Raw genomic sequence first — 9,769 nt, forward strand, 5'->3', positions numbered from 1 at the left:
TTCCTGGTTCGTGGAATGCAAATGATTAGCACAAATGTGACACCTCAATAAAAATGGAGAGGTCTTATGACCAATCACAGGAGACAGCCATGCATTAATTTTTCAACAATAGGTTGACCAAAAAATTGCCTTCCATGGCTACTGTAGTACAGCACAGGTGTTCAGCCAAGACTAGTCAAGGCCAACCACCAGACTGCAGCACCCACTTCATCAGACATGACAATGCAAATGATTAGTAGCAAGCATGAGACAGGAACCTTCTGACTGCCCCCAATTAACAAACATAATCACACAATCAAACAAGCATAGTCACAGATGCTTCTTCATGGATCTGGGGACATGACAGGTTGGCAACCATGCTCTGCTCTGCACATATACATGATACATGTACTAGACACCACAGGTGTCCAAAAATTGGCAAATCATTTGGCCTGGCAGGTGCATAGTGTTTCAAGAGTCAAAGATTTGCAGATAACACAGGGACAAACAGCCCCAAATCATGAATGGAACAAAACACATCAACAGAAGCTTCCCATACCAACAGACAGACACTAGAGTCTACATGCAGGGTTGCATTTAAAAAATGAACATCATCCAAATACAGTCGATGGCAAAGGAGAAACAATCTAGCTGGCATGTCTTGGATCCGGATAGAACTCCCTGAAGCCTTATAAATAGACCACCATGCAGGGAGCAGACATCAAGCATAAGTGCAAGCAAGCAACCAAGGAAGCTCACAGAAAGACATCTCCTTCACCACCATGGGTTGGAGAGTTTGTGCCGGCGATCTCATCAGAGTCTGCAAGGGTGAAAGGCGGAGCGGGGTTCGGCCGCTGCCGCGTCGTGGGCAGATAAAGCTGAGGATCGCACACATCGTGATACACTCCGTCGCTTCGGCGCTCCTCCTCAGGACTACTACGTCGCAGCTTCCAATTCTTGACCACAAGTGAATGTGACTGACTCTGTACATGTTAGGATTTGTCTAAACCGCTCCCCTTTGTAACCATTTTTATCGGTTCGAGAAAGTTGCTTCTCTTTCTGCACATCATGGTGTGGGCTTCATGAGGGCATGTACAATGGTGGCATCACCTTGGTGCTGCCCCGTTGTCCACGTAGACAAAAAAATAAATGAGGCTATAGGTTTGATTTTTACTCTCCAACGCACTAACCCAGGGCCACCACCCATTGGGGCCCACGTCTCCCTGTGCAAGCTATTCTCTTCTCGATTCATCTATCGCTGTGTGCATTCTTCCCCAAATCTTCCCCACTTGTGGCTCGATTCAGCTATCCATCTGCCCCAAACTCACAGGAAAATCTCCAATCCCGCTTCTCTCTAACAAATCGAGGTGAGATTTGGTGAAGCCCTTGTATTTCTCCACGCAAGAAAATTCTGCCCCCATTTCAGATCTGACCGGTGCGGGAGTCCCAGATGGAAGAGCTCGTGGCCCTCCATGGTCGAACCAGTTCCTTTCCTCCCCATTCCTCTCTTTCTCTCCCTTTTTCATCACTTCTCTTGCTTTTTCGCTCGAGGAAGCCGCCTCCTCTGCAGGAATCACCAGTCACCTCCAGGCTATAGCTTTACTGCCATGGTGGCATCCGAGCCTAGTTAGCTGGCGGGGCATCACCTTTGGGGCGACGCGTTGGCCATGCCCTGAATGATGATTGGGTGGTTCGTTCTCGCTTTTCGTGCTTTGACCTTCTTGTCTTGCATCCTTTTCGTCCTTGTTTTGATCACTACCAGGCTGTTTACGATCTGATTTGCTTGCATCATCAGATGTTTCATCATCTGAACTTGACGATGCATCGTTCATAAGGCTCTTCGATAGCTTCATACTGATGCCAATAATGCTTCTGATCCATGTCCCCTCGAAAAGAGTATTGCTTGTTGAGCCAGCTGTATCATCCGCATTTGATGGTGTACTGGAAGGCGAACCAGTCAAATATGTGGATGCAGCTTTGCATGCAGTAAAAATCTCCTTTTTCGCCTGTTTGAGCTGTTTGAAGGATCGGCAAAGACACGATGCCATCAACTCCGAGACGTCGCCATGATGAGCACCACCAGTGTGGGAGTGGAGTTGAGGCAGATTTATTCGCCTGGGCGTCGCTCCCACCACCCCAACGACATACCACGACCTACAAATCCAAATCCTAACTACAGAGTGGAGGAATGGGGTCCCCCCTCCCTCCTGCTGTCGGAGCAGCAGCCGGAGGGAGAGGGGACCAACGTCCTGACCGGTGGAGATCGGTGGAAGAAGATCCGCCTCCCTAGTCACCTGGTTCTCGCGGCGGCTAGGGCAGGGGAAAACGCCTCCTGGGCATAATCAGTTGCTTTGAACTGGGGGCGATCTTCACGGGACCTGCGGAGGCGCGCGTAACCGACGGGTCAGATCGGTCGCGCGCGTAGATGAGGCGGATCGCAGCGGCGAGCGTGTAATCAAGCCGATCGCACACGAGGTCGGGGACGCCGCTCGGTGGAGGCGGTGTGGCGGCGGAGTCCGAGATGAGGCCGGCGACGACGGACGGCGTGGGACATCATGCGGACGAGCTTGTCAGCACCGGCACTCGGGCTACCAAATCAGCGCCGGCGCCTGGGCAACGAGACCCGAGCGACCAACAAAGCAGCGGCGCCAGAGTTGAGGCAGCCAATGAGCCTGACGCAACCGTCCCGACACAGCCGAGGACGAGGCCAGTGAAGTAGATTGTCGGGCCGTTGTGCAGACGTGACAGAGGCGGTGGCGTGGATCCATTGGCGGGCCGACGCGCGAGCGGCGGCTATGATTGGTCGCGGCATGGCGCGAGGCCGCCGGATGTAGGCGATGCAGGTGTTCCGGTTGGAGCAGGGCGGTGACGGCCGGCGCAGGGCGATGGGCAGGCCGGCGCGCGGGCGACGGCCTTGAGGGCTGCCTATCGCGCGAGGCCGCCGGGTCGGTGAAGTAGCCAGCCGATCGTGCCGGTGTCGGAGTAGAGGCGCGGGGCGTCGACGGCGGCGGCTGGCAACACAAGCCGATCAAGTATAGATCGGAAAACCAAAAAGAAAAACGCCGATCAAAACGACCGGCGAGAGAGCAAAAAAATCTGGAGCAAATGCTCGGGAAAAAGACTCTCTAGGGCAACCGGCCAACACGGCCGGCGGACGAACCCTAGGTACGGGCGGCGCGGCCCCCGGCGGCGGTCATGGACGCCGACCGCCCCGGGGCGGCGCGCGGGTGCGGAAGCGGAGACAGCTAGGGTTTAGAATCGAGATAAGGCCGATACCATGTTAAAAGGGAGAGAGGGATTGGTAAAATAGTTCATGTATTGCTTGAGTCTTATGGGTATATATACAGGAATATAATGATCTACTTGAAGTACAAGACAAGTCAGAATAAATCCTAGTCTATCTTGCCTTTCCTAATAATCACGATACTCAACATGGACTACAAGTGAATGTGACTGACTTTGTACATATTAGGATTCGTTGTAAACTGCTCATCACAGTGTAACTATGTTGATCTGTTTGAGAATTTCCTCGTCTTCTGCACATGACGGTTCATGGACGATGCATGGTCTGGTTCGTTCTCACTTTTCGTCGGTTGCTCGTCTTGCATCCTTTCGGTCCTCATTCCGATCACCACCGTACTCCCGATTCGCTCTCGTCGTCGGACATTCCATCATCTGAACTCAGACGATGCCACGTTCATAAGACTCATCGATGACTTCATACAGTAAGAATCTCTCTCTTCTTTTGCTTGTTTGAGAAGAAGATTAGTTTGGAGAGGATTGGAGAAGAAGAGAGATTAATCTCTCTCTTCACTAATTAACCTTCCGCATTTAATTTTTTTACTAGCTCGCACTTTTGGATTGTACTGTTTATCCCAGCTTTAAACATGCAGCAGTTCATATCTTGTTTCCATTTTTGCTAAGCAAGTTCACTGTGCTAAATTTTTTACGGAGTTCACTGTGCTTTCTTTTTTTTGACAGAAACGGAGTTCACTTTGCTAATTAGTACTCTGTTCGAAAGCCAGCAACTGACTGCCCAAACCATGTCCACATGGCCACGTCCATGAGCCCAAAACGACAAAGGCCGATGAGCACAGAAGCCCACGCTAAAAAACCTTCTCCACAACGCTCCGCCTCATTCCCCAGCTGAAGCACTGCACTCCACTTATTTTAGTCCCACCTCGCCAACCAAGGAAGCATTCGATCAGCTTAAATAGCCACCTCCATTTGCTTCATTTGCTGAGCTCAGTTGCGAGAGTTTTTAACCCGAGTGGGGGCATTAAAGTGATGTGAACGCTGTTATAGCGCTGCGGGCCTGGTCTGGGTGTGCTACTGTTGGCCCGCCCGTTCCAAGTTGAGTAGTGGACCGTCTGAGGCCTATGCGAAAGCTGGGCCTCACGGTCCATAATGTGGCAGGCACAGCGAGACGCTGGCTTCACAGAGCAGCGACAACTGCCCACTTCCAACGGTGGAAGGATAACGGGCCGCTGCACTCCTAGGCCACTTGGGCCTTGCAGCCTACTCCAACGAACCATCATTTTTTTCATTCTGCTGCTTATGAGAGTGTTTTCATTTTTTGGGTTGCAGGTCAGATGTTTATTTGCTTACTCTCTTCACTTGAGTATAGATTGTGATTGTTGAATATAAATTGCGAGTTTTTTTCGCTAAACATAAAAAGTTTATTTGTTTACGCTTTTCACTCTTGAGTATAAATTGTGACTCTTGAATATAAATAATGAACTTTTTTTTTGCTGCACATAAGAGGTGTATTAGCTTACTCTATTGACTCTTGAATATAAATTGTGTATTCTTTTTGTGCTACATATAAGAGGTTTATTTGCTTGCCCTTTTGACTCTTGAATATAATTTGTGAGTATGGTGGTGATTGCGAGGTCGACTCTGGTATAGTTTGTGGTATTCTGGTTCACCTTGGATCATTTTATCCGATAATAGGCAACAAAGCTGAGTCTGATGATTTGCCTTGCAATGCCTGTGATAAACACTGATGAACAACACAAATGACAATTCTAAATTTGTAACTCTGTATGCATTGGAACAGTAGGTAAGTTACCCACAACAACTTTTTTACTTCTAAAGTTACCAAGGCGGCCACTCGACAACGCGCTCCTTATTGTTAGGATTCTCACTTAGAGATCTAGCCTCATCACTTGGTGCAGCAAGAAGCTGGATACTCACTATATATGGTTGAGCTACTGTGTCCCAGCCACTGAAGTAGTAGCAAGCGCAATGGAGTATGAGCACTGTTGTATAGTGATCTGGTCGACGGCGAGCGTGTCGATGGGGAACGGGCAGGAGCCGACGTGGGTGCCCAGCAGCGAGCGCATGGTGCCAGGGTGACGCTGGCCGAGACGCCCTCGACGTCGGCGCAGTTCCATGACACCTTCCTTTCCTTGGTCATCTCGGCGGTGACGTTGGCCATACAGATGCCCGTGAAGGGCGTGCCCTGGGTGCCCTGCATCCTGGCGGCCTCCTTCCAGACGACAGTGGTCACCACGTCCTGGTAGCTGATGTTCTCCACGACAGGCACGGCGGTCTTGTCGTAGCCATCATCGCGGTGGGACTTGTAGTCGCCGGCCATCCAGAAGACGCGCTTCATGCCGTTGAGCCTCATCCGGCGCACGTACACGTCGCACACGTCCCTCCTTTTTCTGCACACCAGGGTGTGACTTCATGGATTATGATGGTGTGGTTAGTTCTCGCGCCGTTTGCTCTTGTTTTGCATCCTCATTCTGATCACCACCAGGCTGTTTACCATCCGATCCGCTCTCGTCGTCAGATGCTTCATCATCTGAACTTGACGACGCATGCTTCATAAGACTCCTTCATGGCTTCGTCCTCAACTTGGCGATGATGTCAGTGATGCAAAATGGGTCGGTTGCTGGTGGCAGACATCCTCAAGTGTAGTAACTACGAAAATGATGCCACGGAATCAATGGATCGAGCGAGTCATTAATGCACCTCGGTTTACGTAACGAGACGCATATCGTCAATAACTTATAAGGTACATAACTAATCACGCTGCAGTTCTATATTGTTTCCATTTCTGTGAAGCAAGTTTCTTTTTTGAGCTAATTCTGTGAAGCAAGTACATTGTACGTTTTTTCTTTAGCACTAGTACATTGTGCTAATGACAAGTACTGTAGTTCAAAAAGTACTGTAGTTCAAAAACCCACGTTAATTTCAGTACCAGAACATTTTTTTGAGCTACCAGAGCCTTGTCCGCGTGGCAACGTTCATGAACCCAAAATGACAAAGGCCACAAAGCACAACGCTCCACCTCATTCCCCACCAAGAAGCACAATACTCCACCTTGTTTAGTCCCACCTCGCCAACCGAGCATGCATTTGACCAGCTTAAATAGCAGGTTCCACCTACTCCACTCGCCGAGCTCAGTTGCGAGAGCTTGTAACCCGAGTGGGGGCATTAAGGTGATGTGAACGCTGTTGTAGCGTTGCGGGCTTGGTCTGGGTGTGCTATTGCTGGCCCGCCCGTTCCAAGTTGCGTAGTGGACCGCTGGGGCTTATGCGAAAGTTGGGCCTGACGGTCCATAATGTGGCAGGCACAGCGTGAGGCTGGCTTCACAGAGCAGCGACAACTGCCCGCTTTCAACGGTGGAAGGATAACGGGCCGCTGCACTCCTAGGCCACTTGGGCCTCGCAGCCTATTCTAGTGAACCATCACTTTTTTTCCCTTTCCTTCTTATTGGCTACAAGTTACAATTATAGTTCTTCTTTACTATCAAGGTGATGGTGCCAAGGTCGAGTTTTGTCTGGTTAGTGATTCTCTTATTTTACATTTTTGTGCTTCCGATCTTCTTCTCCGATATAGCAACTGTTTAGCGGTGTGCCTTGCAAGGCCTAGGACAAACACTGGTGATTACAGCAAAGTGACATTTCTGAATTTGTAACTCTGTAAGCATTGAAATCATAAGTTACTCACAACAATTTGATTTCTGGAGTTACCAAGATAGCCGGTCGGTTCTCACTTGAGATCCAATAGCCTCATGACTTGGTACAACAAGAAGTTGGGTACTATATAATTGAGGTACTTCGTCCCAACCTTCATCATAATGTCTTGTTTAATCACACTCAGACTTTGCTTTCTTGGTTAATGGAATGCAAATGATTAGCATAAAAGTGTCACCTCAAAAAAATTCAGGGGTCTTATGATCAATTACATAAGACGCCAATGGATTAATTTATCAACGAAAGGTTGACCAAGAATCTGTGTACAACACATGTGTTGAAAGAAGACCGGTCAAGGCCAACCACCAGACTACAGCAGCTACATCATCAGACAAGACAATTAACAGAAATGATTAGCAGCGAGCATGAGATTAGCAGAAGCATAATCACATATACTTTTGATGGACAAACTAATACTTGGATCTGGGGACATGACAGGTTGGCAACCATTCTCTGCTCTGCACATATACATGATACATGTACTAGACACCACAGGTGTCCAAAATCGGGAAATCATTTGGCCTGGCAGGTGCATACAGTGGTTGTTCATGAGTTAAACATTTGCAGATAACACTTACGAAATCATGAAAACAATAAACCCCAAATCATGAATGGAACAAAACACATCAACAGAAGCTTCTCATGCCAACAGACAGACACTACATACAGGTTTATACACTTACGAAATGAACACCATTCATACACATAGACACTGCATACAGGTTTATACACTACAGTGTACAATCTGCATACAGCGTTGCACTTAAAAAATGAACATCATCCAAATATAGTCCATGGCAAAGGAACAACAATCTAGCAGACATTAAGCATAAGTGCATGCAAGCAACCAAGGCAGCTTACATAAATAGACATCTCATCCACCTTGTCGGGGGTTGGGTGCGACATATGCCAATGGATGGCTTATCATGGTGGGAGCGAGTAGAGCGTCGCTGGTGCCTGGAAGCGGGATAAGGCGTAGACACGTACACCGACGGACTTTACCCAGGTTGGGGGCTCTCCAGGGAGATAATACCCCTACTCCTGCTGTTGCGGGATCTCCGCATGATCACTAAGGCACTAGTGATACAAGTTGCTCCTTGAGCTGTGTCTAGCGGTAGGAGAAGGCAATGCTAGCTCCTCCCTGCCCTAGGTGACTGGCTAGTTCTATCAGAATTGGAACCCTTTGCATGGGTGGCCTGGGGGGTTTATATAGGCCTACCCCCCAGGGGTACAATGGTAATCCGTCCGGGTGTTGGGCCCGGCTGTCAGTGTCTCCAGCCTCTGGCTTCTCCGCCGATCGTTGGGGCCCGTCGACTGGTTGGTGGCTGCTTACTATAGCATCTCAGTGTGGCTACAGTCCCGCCGCCTGGTGGGAGGTCACTGTAGCCATACCTGGTCTCATCAGCTTAATGGCATGCTTGCCTCGGGGCAAGGGATGGCCGCCTGCTGGAGGCCGGCCCCTCCCGAGTCCGTCTGGTCGGGCTTCCGCCCTCTTCTACGGGGTCACTGCCCGATAGGGCCCGCCACCGGCAGGCTGTACCGACAGGCCGTCGTGGGGAACAGGACTCCGCCTGCTCGGAGTGACGTCAGGGGAGACATGGCACAGTGCCCCGTCGTGCGGAGATCTCCGCCTGTATGGAGCACTGTAGCCACGCCTGTCCCGGGCGTTGGGGGCGGCGTGCTTCGTTGTAGCCATGCTCTGACTTGTACTCTCGATGGGGGCCCGGTTGTTCCGAGGCCGCGCGGTGGCCGCCTGCTTGATGCCGCCCTCTCTAGAGGCCGGCGGGCTGGAGCCGGCCACTCGCAGTGCTGTGGGCTGGGGTTGGCCGCCCTCTGGTAGCCGGCCGTCTGACTAGCCGGCCCCCCCAGAGGGTGGAGCTTCAGCTTGGGGCCTAGCTAGGCGGAGCTGGCCCAAAGTCTTGATAAATCCTGGGACCTGGGTGAGGCTACCCATGGCCCATTACTCCGACAGTAGTCCCCGAAGCCGGTGAGGCGTCGTGGTCACGAGGCCATGAAGACTCAGCGGCTTTCCCCCTCAGCGAGCTCCGGGAGTGCTATGATCCGCTTTGCGGCGCACCGACACCTTGGTCCGACTTGCGGCGCGCCGGCTTCCGAAGCCGGTTTTGACAAGGCGGGGTCGTCGACCAATTTTGAACTTCATGGCGGGAGAATAGGTGGCGTGTCTGCTAAGCTTCCCAGGCCGCCACCCGCCATGGGAACGCCACGCAGCGCACGCCAACCCGGCCAGCCTGCCACCCCATGCTCCTGATGGGACGTGACAGGGAGCTTACGGAGTTCACTGTGCTTTTTTTTTTTTTGACAGAAACGGAGTTCACTTTGCTAATTAGTACTCTGTTCGAAAGCCAGCAACTGACTGCCCAAACCATGTCCACATGGCCACGTCCATGAGCCCAAAACGACAAAGGCCGATGAGCACAGAAGCCCACGCTAAAAAACCTTCTCCACAACGCTCCGCCTCATTCCCCAGCTGAAGCACTGCACTCCACTTATTTTAGTCCCACCTCGCCAACCAAGGAAGCATTCGATCAGCTTAAATAGCCACCTCCATTTGCTTCATTTGCTGAGCTCAGTTGCGAGAGTTTTTAACCCGAGTGGGGGCATTAAAGTGATGTGAACGCTGTTATAGCGCTGCGGGCCTGGTCTGGGTGTGCTACTGTTGGCCCGCCCGTTCCAAGTTGAGTAGTGGACCGTCTGAGGCCTATGCGAAAGCTGGGCCTCACGGTCCATAATGTGGCAGGCACAGCGAGACGCTGGCTTCACAGAGCAGCGACAACTGCCCACTT

This window comes from Triticum dicoccoides, chromosome 4A (assembly GCF_002162155.2).
Source record: "Triticum dicoccoides isolate Atlit2015 ecotype Zavitan chromosome 4A, WEW_v2.0, whole genome shotgun sequence".
NCBI classification, from domain to species: domain Eukaryota; kingdom Viridiplantae; phylum Streptophyta; class Magnoliopsida; order Poales; family Poaceae; genus Triticum; species Triticum dicoccoides.